Here is a 21,046-nt window from a genome sequence, read left to right on the forward strand (position 1 = left end):
ACTGCCTAAAACCCCAAAATTCGGAACAACTGACCACGATTGGCGGCACTCTTTGCTTCCTCACTTGAATCAAAGAGCCTGGGCTAGAGACTGCTTCGATTTAGTGTTCGGAAAATTTGTCTAGAGCATCGAACTGATTGCTCATTTCGATGCAATTATCAACATTATTCATTTCACCCTTGGAAGAAAGTTCGCATTCCTGAGAAACGTCCTTTCTTCCATTCTTGCCACGTTTAGTGACAGTTTTAAATCCCACTTTTTTGGAAGGAATGTGAATTCAGAGATTCACCCTTCCTTTTGTTTGTAGTTGCAACCATGTTTAGTGAATAAACGAAAGAAGACGTGACCTTCTAAGAGGTTTTTTCCCAAGACGGATTACCACCGCTAGCTTTCGCTAACGGATCCAACGAAAAATCACGGGTTTAAACAAGGATTGTAAAGGGATCAATGATAGAAAAAAAAAGTACTGAAGAGTACTGTTTTAGTGGCTCTAAAAAGTCCCGGTTTTTAGTTTAGCACTGAAAAGTACTGTTTTTGTAACACTAAGAAATATTGTTTTTTTTTTTTTGCTTTTTGCTCTCAATTGATCTTCTCCAAATCGTATGAAAATTACTTACATCGATTTAAAAATGTAATCGAGATGTGCTTCGTGTGTTTCATTTCTGATCCTTTTCTCATTCTTCTTCTATTTTGGTTGTCATATGTCTATTCTTATTGTTCTTTTTTGTTTGATCTGTTCATTTTTGCAGAACAAAAATCATTCCATGTCCTTTTTCTTCTTAGCTTCATATTCCCGGTGGTACAGATAGTCTGTTTGTTTTCTGCTGTCTGGCTTTTTCGTTTCCCTATTTCTTTATAAACTTTTATGTTTCTCTCATGTCTGTCTATTTTTTCTTTATTTTTCTGTGTTTCCATTTATCTCTGCCTAGAACTAAAAATTACAACTGCTATAAGCTTAACAATCCCAAAACTACCCAGTGCCTTATTGTTTTCCCATTGTCCAGTCTCACCGAGTGCACAGTAAACGATTGTGCGCAAGTCCGCCCGATATCCGAACTGGAGCCGATTCGAAGCAATTGGGAAATGGGCGTAGGACACCATACGGTGCTGCTCGTCGATACTCATTGACGAAACTGGTATCGGTTGTGTGTGCGATAGAACCACGATTTGCGTTCATTCGTCACATTGTTCTGTGAGAAAATGATAGTAAAATTGTGTTAGATATACATATTTTTTTTTTCAATTCCAAAATTCTGTTAGGATAGAAGAAATTCACCAACATCCAGCCAAGAGTGACGTTGGTTTCTCTGTTCGAATGTTGAACCATGCTCCCGAAAAGCTTCACCATTCAGGGGTAGGGTGCCGTATCAATTCTCTGTATGGCTGTGCTCGTTTGTCGTATCTCTAAAAATGACCATTTTCTGCTTAATCAAGTCGATTTCCGTTACATCAATCATAATCTTTCTGGTGCAGTCGTTGCTAGTAATTTGACGATAATCAATCGTTTGCGAATTTGTCTTGGCACATGGCATTCATTTTACTGACAGAATTCAAAGTTCAACAACTGCTCGGTCAGTGAGCTCTTTCTTATCCACAGGATTCTTTAATATTTAATATTTTAATATTTTACACTTGGATATCATTCATGCGTTGATTTTTTCTAACGTTTGCTTCCTTGGCATACTTTTAGAAATGATATTTCATTTTTTGGTTAGCCATATTGAACGGTCGGTTCCCTATCTATACGGAAGGCCCTTAGGTAGCGTCCATTTATTACGTAACGCTAAAATTGAAAATTTTCGACCCCCTCCCCCCGTCCGTAACGCTTTTTGTATGTTTTTTTTTTTTAATTTTTGTATGAGCCACTTGAGAAAAATGTTATATGAAGAAATTGTAGTGAGCTGTTTAGCCTACATGTAAAAAATACACATTGAAAAATATTTTATGTTTTTTCATGAAAAAATTAAAACTTAAATTTTAATTTACACAAAAACCCCATTTTTGATATTTTTTAAATTTTCACCATAGAATCTTGATTGTAAACAGATGTTTGGGACAAAGTCTCATGATGGAGAAATTTTTAATAAATTTTTTTTCCTAAAAACAACTTTTGGTCAATTTTGATTTTTTGTCAAAATAAATACGTTTTGATGATACAATAAGAATTCTGAAATGATTCTAAACCATAATGATTATATGAATAATTTCTCTAGAAGAAGCCATTTTTGAATTATATCGAGTTTAATGCAAAAAATATTATTTAAATATTAAAATAGGCCATTTTCATTAGTTATTCACGATTCTCCATCAATAATAATACGTTTTTGAGAGTAAAGACCATATATTTTTCCACTTACTTATTTTACTTGATGGAGAATCGCGAATAACTAATAAAAATAACCTATTTTAATATTTAAATGATATTTTTTGCATTTAACTCGATATAATTCGGAAATTGCTACTTCTAAAGAAATTATCCATAAAATCATTATGGTTCAAAATAATTTCAAGATTCTTATTGTGTCATCAGAACGTATTTATTTTGACAAGAAATCAAAATTTTGAATATCGGCCAAAAGTTGTTCTTAGAAAAACTTTTTTATTAAAAATTTCTCCATCATGAAACTTTGTCCCAATCATCTGTTTACTATCAAGATTCTATGGTGAAAATTTAAAAAAATAAATTTAAATTGGGGTTTTTGTGTAATTTTGAATTTAAGTTTTATTATTGATTTTTTATGAAAATAAATAAAATATTGTTTCAGTGTATATTTTGTTCTTAGGCAGCGTCCATTTATTACGTAACGCAAAAATTGGAAATTTTTGATAACGTAACGCATTTTGTATGAAAAATTTAAAATTTTTGTTTGAGCCGTAACGCTTTGTGGATGCCGCCTTATAGACCAAACGGTTCACTACAACTTTTCATAGAACATTTTTCTCTAAAGTCAACAGTTTCGACGTTAGAATTTTTCAAATAAGTTGCATGCAAAAATTTATAGGCCATTTTCAAAAGTTATTCTTGAGTCAAAATGATCAACTTTTCTATGGAAACATTTATTCTACCCTATCAACACCATGTGCAAAGTTTAATCCAAATCGAAGACTATCGGGCACGATTTTATTTATTTTTTCAACTCATTCTGGATGGAATTCTTCTCAAAGTTTCTCTAAACTTTTATCGACAAATAATAAATTCTTTAAGAGTTTTTTCACGCATGGATCACCATAAGGTTTAGAAAAAACGCCCTATGAATATCAAATCATAGTATCCACAGTCATACGCTCAATATTGAAGTTAAAAGGCTGAACTGATCGGTGTCCGGCCATTTAGCGGAATGCCATTTGGCCGAATGCCGTTTGGCCGAACGCCATTTAGCCGAATGTCATTGTCAAATGTGGCCCAATAACTGATCAGCGATTAATTAGATGTGTTCTCTAAGCTGATGGTTAGTTCGTCTCTGGATTACCAACGGAGTGCTAGGGTTTGAAGTTTTGTTTTAAAATAATAATTTAGCTTATATTTTAAAAACGAATTTTACCTTCTTTCAATGATCGACAGTTCCTTGTAGTTATACTGATATAACAATTATTTTCCTTACACCTGCTCTAATTTTTATAAGAGATTTTTGCTTCTTTTAATCATTTGCTGTTCTTTCATATTTAAATATTTTTCGTAGTTATTGAAATTAAGTCTTGTAATACGTTTACAAAACATATATTTTATTAAAAACATGTATTAAAAATATATATTTTCTAGCACAAGGGATAACTTAGGTGAGATGTCATTCTCCTCCAGGATTAAGATTGCAATTTGTGAGCTAAACTCTGCATCGTTCATTGCGTATCATAAACCGAACAACTCTGTGAATAGAAGCCAAACTTGTGGTTGTTAAAAATTAATTAATCTATTAAGTACCATCAGAATTATTTTAGCAAATCTATGCTACAGAAGGATGAATAAGTCGTAAACCGTTTTAGTATCTGTCAAAAGCTGACTACAAATGCAATGCGAAAAGCAGCTCTTACCGCTAGCAATGAAGTGAATAATTGCTCACATTAAGGATGTTCTTCTAAACTTTTCTTTAACTATAAGCTTTGAAATTCATTACAAATTCATGTTTATTTCACTATTGTTTTTAATTTCGGCGCCAAACGGTATTCGGCCAAATTACCCTTTCGTCCAAATGGCTTTCGGCCAAACGGCATTCGTCCAAATAACCCGGCACCGAATTGATCAATGACGCTTACGTCGACCTTGCGAACATGGGTAGGCGAGAATAACTTTCCACATATCTTCAAACTGCACATTTGAACAGCACTCAAAGTCTTGAGCAATAAAGGCGCCGGCCAAGTCCTTACAGTCCGTTAGGATAGAGAGGAAATGTTAGTGTATAAAGAATGTTGCTACTTGAGATCGAGAATACCTCTACATCTCCACAATCACCACAAGAAGGGTATTTTTAGCGGGGAGGAATCGATCTGGGATTCACCTTTGGTAGGTGATGCGATCCGTGGATATGAGAGAACTTGGTGGTATAATTTGATAACTACTGCGAGAACTCTACTTATACACCGAGCACAAATGATACTTGTCTGTTGTTCACTTCACGTATGAAAAGGCAGGGTCATCGGATTGTTCCGAACAAATCCCTATAAGATCTTCACGTCTATTTAATTTTACTCCTACATCGCATTGTATAGTCGGAGAAGCTACATGATCTGGTTACACCTAGCTATGCGATGTGATTCATGTATCCTCAGTTTTTGAAGTTATCTATCAATACATCGACACTTTTAATGTCGAGCTGTTCAAAGTTCATTTTTAAGTGATTGTGACAAATAAATATGAGGAAAGTCATGTGTCACTTTCAAAATTATATAAAATAGAGAATAGGAGTTAATACCGATCCTTGTATTGGCAAACCATCCATAGTTTGTTTGAGAATTACATATATGTAACGTTGCCATGATAAACATGTCTGTTATCATTAACATGGAACGGGCTCACCAGTTGGAAATCTATCCTCGACTGAATAGTCAAAACTTCGGTATCAACACTTCGCAAGCACTTGCTTATGTATTTAAATAATTTTGTAAATATTCAAAAGTACCGTCGTGTGGGGTGACATTGGGCCATAAGGGTGGCTTTGGGCTAAGATTTTTAGCTTAGCTTTAGCTTAGCTTAGACAGACTACATAGGTATATCAATGGTTGCTATTCCGTGATTGACCGAAGTCAGTGAAAATGCACAAAAAATCAACTAGAAGTTCGGCTGGGACTGGCCATAATCTTCTTCAGTGTGCATAATTCAGTGCCTCTATTTATACAGGGTCAATAACGGCGCCGGCCACGTCTTTGCAGTCAGGTGGGATTGGGGGAAGGAATGTTAGTGTGTAGCCTTTGCTATTTGGAGACCGTGTTTGCCTCTACATCTCCACAAAGGTTACTGGGAGGGATGTTTGTTCATGGGGAGGATCGTTGGGTCACAGGATTCACATGCTTATATGTAAATATAATATTTTCATTTTATGTGAACAATTTCTATGTAGAGGAAAATTATGCCGACACTTGAGGTGACGAACCATTCAAAGTTTGTTGGACAAATACCTAGATGTAACATTCCTACAGCTGTCAGGACGAAAGCATGTGTTATTATATTTTACTTATTTGAAAAGAAACAAAAAAAAACTCGAATGCCTGGAACATCATAGAACACTTTTATTCTTATGCCAACACTTACAGTGGCGAACCATCCAAAGTTTATTGAATAAAGTGAACCTTTCGCAAGTCTTTACTTGTAGTGTCAAACCATTCGAAGTTTTTTTAATTACAAAAATAAAGGTAAAAATAAATGAGCAAACTAAAACCAAAATAACGAAAACAATGTAGCAAGTTTCAAGAATACGTTATAAATAGCCACTGGGTGGCCATGAATTAGTTTTTTCACACCCGTTATAGACATGAGATGCATCGGAAAGGGCAGTCAAAGTCACTCCCTAGGCCCAATGTCACCCCGCACGACGGTATTGTTTATCAAGTTGAAATATAAGGTGATACGTTGTTTTGTGTCGGATTTAACACATTTGTGATTTCTGGAAAAAGCATGCATATTTTAAGGAGGTGTTCTTCCAGGCAAAAATAGCTTTCTAACTTAGATAACATTTCTTCTATTATAAAATATTTATTGGATCATAATTTCTCAATTTTTCGACATTTCCCGGTATTGGGCGACCTCCCCACGTCAAAAAGGGTAATTGGTTATATATTTGTCACAATAGGATAGCAATTCTCAGACATCTTATGTCTATGAATAACGATATATTTGCGATACTCTGAGTCCAAAAGTATTTGTACGTGAAAAATCGTTATTGCTCACAATAGATCTGTTATTCCACCAAGCATAATGAAATTGTTGCGCGGAGCACCTATGATTTAATGAGATGATTATGTGTGTAAATGGTTTACATCGGTAGAGACATAGTAACCAGCATAATCGAATACCGTTTTGATTCATATTACGGACAGCTTCAAATTCCGGACACTCAACTTTGTATGGGAAACATTTCACACGAAATGTTTCAATTTTTGTCGTTCAAAAGTTCTCATTTTCGAGGCTCGTTTTAGTAAGCTTTTTCCATAAATATCTTCGAAAATTTATAATGCCCAACTACCTTAGATGTCTCTTTAGCGGATTGACGATTTCAATTGATGATTTGACTGTTCCATTAATGATTATCATGAGCTGTCCGGAATTCGATTCAAAGTGTCCGGAATATGAGGCAAAAGTGAGGAAGCGTCCGGAATAAGAATCATGAAAAGGCCACACATTTTGATTTATTTAAAATTATTCAAGTTGCGGAAGCGTATTCTTTACCCACCATTCGAAAGATAAGGGCTTCCTACGCTCGATAGCGCTAAGGAATCAAACAGAATGATTTTTTTTGTATGCTCTATGCTGGGTTATACTTCACTGAGTCCTTAAGTGTCCGTAATATGAATCAAAACGGTACACGGAAAATCATTGAATACCATTTTGTTAGGAAAATTTGTATCTTATTTTGTTGGTATAATGGCACGTATCTGCCCTCTCTGGCTACACTCAAGCTTTTATGCTGTGTTCCTTAGAGATTATGACCCAAGAAAGACCACCTGATCGTTTTAAATGAATATCAAGATTTGGACCTAATCACCTTTACCATAATTCTTCTGAATTGCTGCGCTTCAATTGACTGAGCTGAGAAAGGTTCAATTAGCATGCACATTTGCTAATTATTCGCTAACGATGTGATGAAATTGTCCCTAACCATCGCATCACACACGCATTACCAAGCAGGAGGTAATAAACCGTGAAAACGGGTTAAAGAGTTGTGCCCTTTTTGTACAGAGCAATACAACCGAAACCAATAAAAATTACACCATCGAGCTAGAAAACCCACACATTATCCCGTTGGGATATCCAACCAGTAATTTCCACAGTTCGCTTAGCAGCGTCACAATACCGTAACGAGGAGAGCACTTCAAAGAAAAATTAATTCCAGGATACAACATATGCAAAACAACCTCTTCCATGCTGCGTTGTTGTTAGTCAGTCCTTATATCAAAAGCAAACACTGCTAACAAGAGAGGTAGGTATGTAGGTATCCCCATTTCTGATACGCCATGTGACCAGAAGTTGGTCAACCCGACACAGAGAGATAATCGTTAAATCATGCTTGTGCACTTTATCTGCTGCTTCGAATGACATAAGGTACCAAGCTAGCAGGTATTCGCCGGGATCGGACCAGAATCTTGCAAGGATAGGTACATCAAACAATCCGCTTTCGGATATATTCGCTCTGGCTAACTAAATGCATTATGCAAATAGGTGTATTGTCACCCTTATCTTGAATTTTTAGCTTGCTTCGGTGAATTCGCAGCGTGCCGAAAAAGCGCTTCTGAAGGCTGTGTCATTTAGTCCCCTATTTGATGGGACGCAATGCTCAATGAGTTGCGAAAAAAAAACCGCGGCGAAACCGCGTCCGAGGGGATGCACCTCTATCATTGCCACAATGGTTCGAATTGGAAATTTTGCAGGGAAAAACTTTTTTCTCTGTTCTCTTTGATTTTAGACGTGAGCGGTTCCACAGAAAATGACGACTTTTTTTTCCCAAATTTCATTTTTATATTTTTTGATTTGGACGAAATTTTGCACATGCTTTCTTTATGCCCAAAAATGCCTTTTTGCATTATCGGCTCGCCATTTTGACTCTAGCCTTACTTTTGAGAAGGGCCTAAGAAAAAAATCCTTGATAATTTTCAAAAAATTATAACTTAGAAACGGTTTGTCCGATCAGTTTGGTGCCTTCCGCAAAGTTTTAGGTTATTGTTGGGACTATCTGAAAAAAAATATACACTGTAAAAAAAATGTTGTAATAAAAATAAAGCTTAAAAATCAATTTTCTCAAAAATCGTATTTTTGATTTTTTTTATATGTTAAAGTAGACAAAAAATGAAGTCTTTTGCACAGTGGGTCAAGATGGAAAAATCATGGCCAAAAAAGTTATAATTTTTTTAAAAAAGGTTGATTTTTCAATATGGTCTAAATAAACTTTTTGAATATTTTTAAACTCGATTTTATGAAAGTACGCAAAATTTAGTTTATTATGACCATTTTCAACAAATTCACCTTTTTTAAAAAAAAATCATAACTTTTTTGTCAATGATTTCTCCATCTTGACCCACTGTGCAAAAGACTTCATTTTTTGTCTACTTCAACATATAAAAAAATAAAAAAAAATTAAAAATACGATTTTTGACAAAATTGATTTTTAAGCTGTATTTTCGATATATAAAAACTTACAACATTTTTTTACAATGTATATTTTTTTCCAGATAGTCCCAACAATAACCTAAAACTTTGCGGAAGACACCAAACTGATCGGACAAACCGTTTCTAAGTTATATTATAATGACCGAAAATTGAAAATTATATCATAATTTTGTATTAAAATCGCTGTATCTTTAAAACGGTAAAAGTTAGCCTGATTTTTCCGTATACCTTTTTTGTTGTAAATTTTGCGCACTTTCATAAAATCGAGTAAAAAGTTTATTTTGACCATTTTCAAAAATTCACCTTTTTTCAAAAAATCATAACTTTTTTGTCTATGATTTCTCCATCTTGACCCACTGTGCAAAAGACTCCATTTTTTGTCTACTTTAAATTATAAAAAAAAAAAAAATCAAGAAAACGATTTTTGTGAAAATGGATTTTTAAGCTTTATTTTCGAAATAAAAAAAATTACAAAATTTTTTTTTACTGTGTTTTTTTTTTCAGATAGTTTCAACGCAAAACTTTGCGGAAGACACCAAACCGATCAGACAAATAGTTTCTGAGTATTATTTTTGGAAAATTGTTAAGGCTTTTTTTCTTAGGCCCTTCTCAAAAGTAACGCTAGGGTAAAAATGGCGAACCGATGATGCAAATAGGCATTTTTGGGTATAAAGAAAGCATATGCCAAATTTCAGCCAAATCAAAAAATACAAAAGTAAACCGACATTCGAATTCAAATGGAACCGCTCACGTATAATGTCTTCAGAGAAGTTGTTCGTAACTGAGTTTCGCATTTTTTTTAGAAAAAAGGGGGAACTTTTTCAGTAAGATGTTTGGATTTCTTAAGATTATCTTGTAATTTCTGAAATCCCAATGAAATATTCTAGGATTTCGGAGGGAATCTTGGAAATTTCGGTGAGAGCCGGAATCTTCCGGGAGCTTCAAATCAGAATCTCAAATGCTTTCTCCTGAATCCTAAAAATTACCAACGCAATCATTTGGATTTTTTACATATGTACCGTAAACCGGGGGCAAATTTATCACTATTTCACAAAGCGTTGTTAGCATTTATCCTAAAACGTTTTTGAGTGAAGGCCTTCGTATCTACACGCATAATCACAGATTTTTCAAAGTTTTATGAGTATTATTCATAGCCAAGCAGACTCAAATAAACATATTTTATCAAGTTTGAAGTCCAATGGATTTCCAGGATTACTTAAGAAAATACGTTGAGCTAGTAATCTTTTAATCGTATTTAGTAATCTTTTGACGATTAATCTACATGGTTTACGCTCATGATTTACATAGCTTATACAATCATGGTTAACCAAGTTTAACCTTTTCCGGTAAACTTTTAACTTCTTTGAGCAAAGACCTTTATATCTACAAGATAAATAATTAATCTTCTTTGGTTTTTTCATCTACTTATAGAATACCTATAAGTAGATGAAAAAACCGAATTTAGTACTATACCATATAATTCCACTAGAGTTTGTATCCTTTGACAGATACGCATATTCGACTACTAGTCGAGTCTAGTACACGACACTGAAGACGGCCTTACAGTTGAGGTCGAAATACGCGTATCTGTCAAAGGATACAAACTCTAGTGGAATTAAATTATTATTATTATTATTATTTATTAAGGAGGTTTTAACATCAATGTCATTCGCCTCCAGAGGAATTAAATGGTATAGTACTAAATTCGGTTTTTTTCATCTACTTACAAGATAAAGTTTTTTTTTATGTTAATGAATAAGGTTAACAACATAACAGATTAAATATAATGTGTTCCGATATCAACGGTTGATGGTTTTCTAAAATCTTCTGTGAGTAAAAGCCTTCGTAGCTACTTTTGTGATCAGAGGTCTTTCGAAGGTTCATACCTAAGCAGACTCAAACAAACGTATTCTATCAAGTTTAAAGTCCAACGCCTTTCTAGGATTATCCAAGACCTTCGTTGAGGCTAATTCTACAGATCAACACACGTAACCAGTAGAGATGGTCGGGTCTCGGGTTTTCAAACCCGAAACCCGACCCGAACCCAAACCCGACGGGTTCGAGTCGGGTTCGGGTTTGAAAATTTTTATTTTTTCGGGTTCGGGTTCGGGTCGGGTTTAAAGGCTAAAATGTTATCGGGTACGGGTCGGGTTCGGGCTTGAAAAAAGTCGTGTTTACCCGGGTTTGGTGAAACTTGTTCACAAAGTAACAACCTGAAAGCTTCCCTATGCATCAGAAACGATGAATTCTTCATCTGGCCGAACTCGGGTTCTATTAGGGTTTTTCTTAGAAAACTTTTTCGGGTTTCGGGTCGGGTTCGGGTTTGAACAGCGATTTTTTTTCGGGTTCGGGTCGGGTCCGGGTTTGCTTTTCAAATTTTGTCTGGGGTTCGGGTCGGGTCCGGGTTTGAAGGAATAAAATAAGTCGGGTACGGGTCGGGTGCGGGTTTGAAAAATGTGAAACCCGACCATCTCTAAACCAGTAATCTCTTGACGATAAATCAACAAGGTTTACACTTATGTGGGCTCATATAATGATGGTAAACCAAGTTTAAAATTTTCCGATGATCATTTAACTCCTGCCTTCAGATATACAGGGGATAGGCAAAATGATTGAGATAGGCAAAATTTTGCCCAAATTCAAATGCTTATAACTTTATGAAAAATGGATGAAATTGGATGCATCTGGAAGCAGTCGACGGCAAATTTGGTCCAGTTTTAGGAACTTCCTTGGCCATGCATATTGGCCACTGTACATCGGAGATGTTCCGGATTTTCTGAGGGCATGTCCAAATGTCATTTTTTCTGTCGCTTGTATTTTTGTGTGGTGTAAAGTTAGATAGATGTTTGCAATTTTCCTAGAAACTAGAACTAATAGGAAGTTGAATGCCACCGGACGCATTAAGATTGGTTGGAAATCTTCAGAAATATGACCATTTCCGTAAAACTGGTTCCGGAAAGCATGGTCAGTCATGTTTGTATTTCCAATCATGTAAATATTATCCGGAGCTATATCCAAGCGGACACCAACCTTAAAAATGATGTTTCCTGCAGCGTATTCAGAACCATTAGATGTACAGACCACTCTATAGAACGTTCCAGGTGCCCTGGGGGAAGTGGTCAATTAGGAACATATCCGGAACCATATCAATATGGGCATCAAACTTCATTATTTTCAAAGGTTATGCTTTCCGAAGCATTTCCAGCATCACCGGCTGCCATAACCACTTTATAGTAGGTTCCAGGTGCCCCGGGGGATGTGGCCAATTCGGAACATGTCCGTTCATCTGTTTAGAATCACATTCTACCATAAACAGTAAGATCCATGTGACTTGGAAAATGGCGAGCATTTTCAGAACCACAAGATATAATAATCACTCTATAGTATATTCCAGGGGCTCCTAGAGATGTGGCCAACTCGAAACATGACCTCATCCCCCAGGGCCCATGGAACCTACTATACAGTGGTCATATAAATAAGTTGCGCTGTAAATACTTCTATTAGCATCACCTTCAAAAATCTTGATGTTTTTACCCATATTGATGTGTTTTCGGGCATGTTTTGAATTGGCCACATCCCCGGGGCACCTGGAATCTACTATAAAGTGGTCATGGCAGCCGGTGATGCTGGAAATGCTTCGGAAAGCATAACCTTTGAAAATAATGAAGTTTGATGCCCATATTGATATGGTTCCAGATATGTTCCTAATTGACCACTTCCCCCAGGGCACCTGGAACGTTCTATAGAGTGGTCTGTGCATCTAATGGTTCTGAATACGCTGCAGGAAACATCATTTTTAAGGTTGATGTCCACTTGGATATAGCTCCGGATAATATTTACATGATTGGAAATACAAACATGACTGACCATGCTTTCCGGAACCAGTTTTACGGAAATGGTCATATTTCTGAAGATTTCCAACCAATCTTAATGCGTCCGGTGGCATTCAACTTCCTATTAGTTCTAGTTTCTAGGAAAATTGCAAACATCTATCTAACTTTACACCACACAAAAATACAAGCGACAGAAAAAATGACATTTGGACATGACCTCAGAAAATCCGGAACATCTCCGGTGTCCAGTGGCCAATATGCATGGCCAAGGAAGTTCCTAAAACTGGACCAAATTTGCCGTCGACTGCTTCCAGATGCATCCAATTTCATTCATTTTTCATAAAGTTATAAGCATTTGAATTTGGGCAAAATTTTGCCTATCTCAATCATTTTGCCTATCCCCTGTACAAGCGTAGCTTGTAACGTTTCTGACGTTAATGGGTAAGGCTTACAGCCAAATAGGTTCAATATAACGTTTCACATAAAGTTTCGAAATCAAAGACTGTTTACGATTACTTCTTCGAGTGAAGGCCTTCATATCTAGAGACGTAACCAAAGATCTCTTGAAGGTTTCTGAATGAGGTTTACACTCAAGCTGACTCGAAAAACATATTCTATCAAATTTAGAGTCCAACGGTTTTCTAGGGTTATCCGAGAACTCAGCCGAGTCTTGGTCTATAGATCAACAAACGTAACTCTTGACTATATATTTACAAGGTTTACACTTATGTGGGATTATACAATTATGGTAAATCAATGTTAAACTTGGTTTCCGGTTATAATTGAACTCCTTTGAGTGTAGATCTTTAGAACTACAAGCGTGACTTGTAACGTTTTTGATGTTAACCTTAAACAGTCGTTTTATGAGTCTCTGAGGGTATAAACCTTATTCATAAATGTACGAAAGATCACTGGTTACGCGTGTATATCTGAAGGCCTATACTCGAAGCAGTTCTTGGATAACCTTAAACAGTAATAGAGTTCTAAACTTGACACAATATGAGCCTATATATGAGTATATATGGGTATAAATCCTATTCATAATCGCTTTCGAAGATTCCGCTAGTAGATTTGAAGGCCTGTATTCAAAAAACTTCTTGTATAACGTTGAACGGTCGTTGAAAGTTCCGGATCATTTGGCCCAATACCGTATGTCCGAACGCCATTTGGCTCAAAGAGTAATTTTACCGAATTCCGTTTGACCGAAAATGAAAACAACAGGCAGTTGTGATGAAATTCAAAAAACAACTCTTTCTTAAAGAAGGATAAATCATCGTTGATAGAAAAAACTCAGTAGGCCGCGCCGCAACTGCCTGTCACGTTTTTTTTTTTCGCGCTCCTCTGCGTGATAGATTCTTTCGCGTTTCCGCTGGTGGTTCGACTGGTGGATAGATTTATTTTTCTTTTGTGATAACTTATCACTGATAAGTGTGATTCTGATGAGAAATTGCAACAGTTATATGGTTGTAACATTTGATAGTGTTATTAAGTGCTTTCTTCAGTAGAAAATAACATGTTCTCAATTGTGAAAACCACCTTTCCGCACATCTTTACTCTTCCACAATACAGTTTTTGTGGAAGCGATGTAGGCGCTCGTCTAGCATACAAGAGTCCTGGGTTAGAATCCCAGCAGAGCACGTGATTTTTTCCATAATTTCACTCATAATTTATTCATCTTACTACTTACTAATTTACTTCATTACTACGCGTAATGAGTTAATTTAAGTTAATTTTAATCCGGTCGTATCACTCGCTTTTAGTGAATCCTAGACTATTCCCTCCCCTATCATCCAATTCCCTGACATCTATGAAGCCATCGGTGAGTCGCTGGCCTCTCTTTAAGTAGGTGTCATATTATCATTATCCTTCTCTTTCCTTGTAACGGAGAAAATGGACGTGGCCGGCAATGGAAATTGTCATGTCTTTCCATCTTTGACTCCCGATTGAATAACTGTTTCATCCAAAAGTTTTTCATAAGTAATTGGAATAAGTGTGGTAAAATAAATAACATGGCAGTTTTTAGTATGCAATCTACGAAATACTCCGTTACGCAACGCAACGCAACGAAGGAAGGATAAATCATCATTGGTATACAAATGATAAACTCTTTAGTGTTAGTTCAAGAAACAGTCAGTGCTGAAAGAAGAACATTCTAATAGTAAACCCCCCTTCTCTGCTAGCTATAATAGCTATCAGCAGAAAATTTACAATTCTCGAACACTTTTTCAAATAGACGTAAGTCACTCTCAACTCTAGTTGAGATAATCAACTTCGAAAAATTATTATTTGATTTTAATTCCTATTTAAAGCCTGAACGGATTTCTACAATATGAATACGCCTATACTATAACATTTGTAAAGGAGTTGCTCCACGATTGAACATATTTCAAAAAGTATTTAGAAACGCGATGTTTTTTGCGAAAATAAACTTTACCACGTTTTGCTCTCATCAACAGAAATACGCCCTTTTCATAAGTCACACTGACAGCATGAGCGTTACTTTCGTCAAAGCGTTACGCTATTTTATCATCCAGTTGTTTACTTGCGTCCTCATGTTTAGTCAATTGTCAAACGTAAACATTACTTACGACAGAATGAAATCAAACAAAAACGTTTTGTTTGTGTACTCTATGTCAACATAAATAACTTGTTGTGTTGAATGCTGGTCAAAACCGTTTTCGTTAGGATTTCTACTGGTTATAGTTCTTATTCGAGTTCGCTAAGGATTGAATCCAATAGCCAGCAACACCCAAGATCTTGATGAAATTGCAGCTCATGTTCAATTACAGATGCACTCACACTCGACGAACAATCCAGTTGAAAGCTGGTATTTTAGAAAAGTAAAAAAAAAGGATTTCACCCAAAGGCATGTGCTGGGGCTAGGTGCGCTGTGTTGCATACCAGTTCTACTGCCCAGTATGCCCGACATTAAGTATAATTCCGGTTTTCAACCGGAGACGCGATGTCTCAATGAAATTTAATAATTGGGAACTTAACCGATCAATCTTAGTGCTTGCAAAAATAATCCACCCATAATTTGCGATAGCAGGGCTGGTAGCAGGTGTCGTTTTCGGACTAAATCTATTAAAATATTTGTTTTAAACGGAAGGTCTCTAAAGTCTCTATTTCAAATATTTTTTTTTTTTAATAAATTCATTTTTCTTAATTCTGCTTGCAGTGAATCCTGTTGATAAATGTTAGCGGTTCCAAAAAAAACCTCCAGAGACTATTATGCGACTATTTCACAGGATCTTCAGTCATTTCTTCCCAGATTCCTCGAAGGACAGCTTCAGGAATTCTGCTAATGATTTCTTTAGAAATTATTCCTGGCGTACTTTCAGGGACTCATTCAGAGATTTCTCTAGGAATTCCTTTAGTGGTTTATCCACCAATTCTTCTAGCGGTGTTTCAAGGAACGCTTAGAGGAATTTATTCATAATTTGCTTAAGTAAATTCTTGACAACTTCAACCTCCAGTAATTTCCAAGAGACTATTTCAGGATATTCCAGATATTTTTGTGTAATTCTGTTAACGATTTTGCCAGTTGTAATAATAGGAGAACTACCATAGATTTCAACAGGAGTTTTTTTTTTAATAAAATCCTTAAAGGTTCATGGAAGGTCAAAGTTCCTCCACAAATTGCTGTAAAAATATCCCCTGCATTTCATTCAGAGATTTCTCGTTTAGTTCTTCCAATCAATTTTTCGGGATTTTTCGGGATAACGCGCCTCAACTCGCGCGATTTTGAAATCAGTTTTTCAGTGTGGCGCTGCATTCTTACGATTTTTATGAACACAGCGCACTATTCACATACTAGCTGCGACGCACGGGGCCCGAGAAAACAATAATTATGAATAAATTTTGGTCTTGATTTCTACCGGATACATAGTAATAATTCCAGTCATGCATCCCATCATTGATGTACCATTTTTCCATGGAATTCGTCCGATAATTTTTAAGGGATTCCTCAACAAACATTTTCACGGAATAAGAGTTGAAAAATGACTTTAAAACATATTTCAGCTAAATAAACTATTACTTAGCTACGAATGTTTGTTGGGTCCTGTGGGATGTTGTCCAAAGATTTAATAATTTATTTTTTTTAAATATCCCTTGGTTCAGAGAACTTTGTGAGAGTAATTCAAGAATTACTTGGAAACTTATAAAATTTTATAATTTTATTAGATGTTACAGGGGAAACAAATCTGGTAAAAATTACTAGTTTAGTTGACTACACCCATACTTGAAACCACCATGGAATTTCAGACCAATTTACTATGTTTACGGGGCCTGTTCATCAATTTCATAACGCTGAAGGGGGTGGGTGGTGTCCTTGAAATGTTACAGCTCATACAAAATTTGTAAAACACTCATACAAAAAGCGTTACAAGGGGGTGGGTGGGTATCAAACATGCCCATTTTCGGCGTTATGAAATTTGTGAATGAACCCACGGTACATCCTACCACATTACTGGTACATATGACAGAAATATTTTACAACAATCTTTCGACTACAGACATGGTAAAATCAAGTACATTTCTTGTCTGCTGTAAATTACCGGTGCGAGCGCTTAAGTTAACCCCCTAAAATGGTAGTTTTTACCGCACAATTTTATTGCGTGTACTTTACAATTTCCTTCTGAAACATGTCTGGGATTGAAAAAAAAAATTTCTTTAGATCTTTGACTTCATTCTGGAGACATCCCTGTAAAGTTAGTAAAGAGTTCCTTGGGAAATTTCTCAAAGAACTTCTGATAGAAATTCTGAACGAATCTAAGGAAAAATCTTTGTAGTAATTCCTGAAGATATTCTTAGAGAAATTTCTGATTGAAATCTTCAAGAAATCCAGAAAGACAATTTTTTAGAAAATCTCTGGAGATAGTACTAGTTGAGAAGGTGTTCTAAACAAGAATCTTGGAAGGAGTCCTAGAAAAAAAGATGATAGAATAGCTGGGTAAATTAAAGTAGGAATTTCTTGAAAAAATCTGTAGGATTGTTTGGAGGGATTCCTTAAAAAGTCCGTAAAAAACACTGAATTAATTCCTTTGAAGCATGGGCTATACGATAGCCCATAATTATCAAATTTCAACAATCTTGATTTACACCTTCCCCAAATTTGTTCATTTTGATCCCCTGAAGCTACTGTGAAAATGTGAACGGAATCCGTCAACGGACCTTGAAGTTTGTATAGAAAAAATCGACCAAATATGTGGGAAAACGATTCCAATTACATTTTCGACCAAAGATGGCGTTGTTGTCAATGAGTTTCTTCCATTATTGATTACAAGATTCTCGAATCAGTTTGCTCTTTTAGTCTCCTTTAGATGATGTCCCTCTTTTTAGTTCCCTTTGATGGATTTCGCTCAAATTTCCACAGTAGCTCTTGGGGGTACAAACGGACAAATCAAGGGAGTGGTGTAACAAAAATGTTTACAGTTCCACCTTAACAGTCGAATATCTGAATCAATAGAGTACCGCAATTCGGGGTGTCGGGAAAACGCGGAAATTATCAACCGGCAAAGATCCTGGACCGGTGTGATTAGAACCCACGACCCTCAACTTGTTCTTCCTGGATAGCTGAGCGCTTACCGCTACGCCTTTCTAAACCTTTCTTTCAAATTCACACTCGTAATGCTGTTAAGATTCAATGAGGAATAGACACATTATTTCCCAGTTCTTTTCAGGTTTTTTTTTTTTGTTTTTACCCTTGTTTGGTCTCTTTTTCAGGAAAAGGATTTCTAGTGTTCTTATTTTCAAGTCACATAGCCGCTACCAGCCCTGCGATAGTTACAAACACAAAAAGTGCAATTTTCTGTTTCTCAATGTATGTATGTTCATCATTGTGATCAAAATTTGAAATTCAATAGGATAATTTTACATAACATCTTCCCCTATCTTGGGTTGCCCACAACAGTCAAACTCGATCCTTGTCCTGATACCTGCGTAGTTTTGAAAACCATCACTGATGCTAGCTCTTCAGTAACACTGGTTCAGAGTACTCCATTTCCTTGAAAACTACTCTCTCTTGCGATTCTGCGAGGTGGTACCCAAGCTGTTGGCAATGCTGAGCTCGTCCATCCTAAATATTGTAGGTTTGCAACAAGTGAAAACAGGTAATGCATGATGTCCTTCCAAAAAACCTGAGAGAAAAAAGTTGGACTGAAAAATACTGTCGAAGCCTTCAACACAGTTGGTGCTTCTGTTATCGAAAAATGCAAATTGTTACTCTCTATGTCCGGATAACAAAGCGGTACCGAAATTGTTTTTCAGCAGCATCTTCGACAAATCTTTCCACAATAATACAATATTTAACTTACCATGGTATTTCGATACTGAGATCTCAAATTTCCACTTGTTTTTTTGTTTAGTTTAACAAAAATAATAGCCGGCGACAGAACGACGATAGTCGGTGCACTACAATGTTTATTTTTTTTCATGACATTCGCTGTTTTCGTTCGAGCGAATCTATGCTGTCAGTTGATTTGATGGATTCGTCGATTTGAAACCAAAAGGGTGTATGCACGAAATGGTATAATAGGGATGTTCAGTCGTTTTGCAAATTTTATTTTAAAAATCTTAATGAGCGATTTTTTGAAAAAATCTTAAAATACCATAATTATTGCTTATTTAGCAGTCGATTGCAATGAAAATCTGATTTGTTCACATTTTTGGACTTACGTCTATTTGAAAAAGTGTTCGAGAATTGCGTTTTTAGTCGGCTTTTGACAGTAACTAAACAATGTACGACTTGACGAGATGACTCGAATCATACTTAGTAAATTATTTCATAGTTCTAGTAACCACAAGTTTTCGCTTCCAATAAATTGAAAAATAGTTTTCTTTTGAAAGAACAGCCTATGATCAAAAGAAGGAAAACTCTATTATGAAATTTTAAGGAATTGATAATGATTTATCAATATAGCTCTAAAGAACTGTCGATGACTTGAGAAATGTAAAATTCTCAATTAAAATATGAACTAAATTATTGCCAATAGTCAGGCTTGATAGAAACTCCTCTGCGAGGCAAAGAGGAGGCGATTTTGCCGTTTTTCTGAGGAGAAAAACATGAACTCAAAATTTTCAACACAGATCCTCAAGCAATTCGAGTGAGAGTGCAAAAAAATGCGGTACTCTCTATATCTCGTTGCGATGCTCACCATAACTCAAACTTCAAAACAACTCTTGAGTCTGCCGTGCCGCCCGAACAGACAGTCCTCGGGGAGTTGTGAGAGCACCCTTTTTTGATGGAATTTTACTCTGTTGTGTTTTGTGCTGCATCTTCCTCGCTCATTTTTTCTTGCCTCTCTGCTTAGCATTTTTTCGCTTCCTCGCAAAGAGGCAAAGGCAGCACGCTGCTCTAGAGTATGTCACCGAACTCTGGTGATGTTGAGGAGAATTATCAAGCCTACCAATAGTATTGAAACCATGCCCAGGAACGAACCAACCAGGAGCTTAGAGTCTTGACGCGATGTGTGGAGTTCACAACTGAATTTACGGATCGATTTAATCATTCTCTTGGAACACTTATAAGGGATGGCACACAAATTTTTGGACCCCTCCCCCTTTGTCACATTTTTTGTATGAATCCTCCGAAATTTTTGTAAGGCTTGTCATGCTTGGCTCGACCCCCTCCCCCCTTTGAGCGTGACATAATTTGTGCATGACCCCTAAAGCGTCAAACATGACCCTACACATCGGCGTTGCAGCAATTTGATTATTTTTTATTCGTAATTTGGTCAAATGGCCGGACACCGTCCTTGAACTCAAAGCTTGACGAAACATATGTTCATGAGCCTATGTGTATATAAATATTGTTCATAGTCCTTCGATAGATCACTTCTTACGCTTGTAGATCTGAAGGCCAATTACCATATACCAAATAACCATATAGATGACATAGCTTTGCAAAGTCTTATTAACAGTCTCTTTGATATCAATTTAAGAAATTTCATACAAACTGAATTTCGCGGGCTTGAATTCGATATCCGCAACGTAAATTCAATTTACGTAATGATTCCATTTACGCAATTTTTAGACTGTTTTTCATCACGCCAATCTGTCATGAAACGACCTACTTTCCTGCACTGAGTTATGCAGTGCGGTAATAATAATAATAATCATAATAATAACGCTTTTTCGTTACGCAACTGTATTGAGTTGCGTAATGAATCATTACAAAACAATTTTTTTAAAATGCAAAATAATGGTGAATGCATCCCAATAATATTTCTGGTACCTTCAAGTCGTCATCTACCAAATTGAAAAAAATGTTGTACGTAACTCATTGCAGAACTCGCATTTTACAGCACTCGTCGTGAATATCCAACTCGGAATGCTTCGTAGGATAAGTTTACGACTCATGCTGTACAAATCATCGTTCTGCAACTTGTTCCATAAACTA

General features: G+C 36.1%; 1 long non-coding RNA gene across 1 annotated transcript; it reads right to left on the bottom strand.

Moving 5' to 3' along the window:
* Window positions 1-18,448: 18,448 nt before the first annotated feature.
* On the bottom strand, window positions 18,449-19,254 carry LOC110679349. Its single transcript, XR_002502417.1, has 2 exons — window positions 18,963-19,254; window positions 18,449-18,785 (listed from the first exon to the last, which is right to left on the bottom strand). It is a non-coding gene; the product is annotated as an uncharacterized LOC110679349 (long non-coding RNA).
* Between the last annotated feature and the right edge of the window lie 1,792 nt (window positions 19,255-21,046).

Source organism: Aedes aegypti, chromosome 3 (assembly GCF_002204515.2).
Source record: "Aedes aegypti strain LVP_AGWG chromosome 3, AaegL5.0 Primary Assembly, whole genome shotgun sequence".
NCBI lineage: Eukaryota > Metazoa > Arthropoda > Insecta > Diptera > Culicidae > Aedes > Aedes aegypti.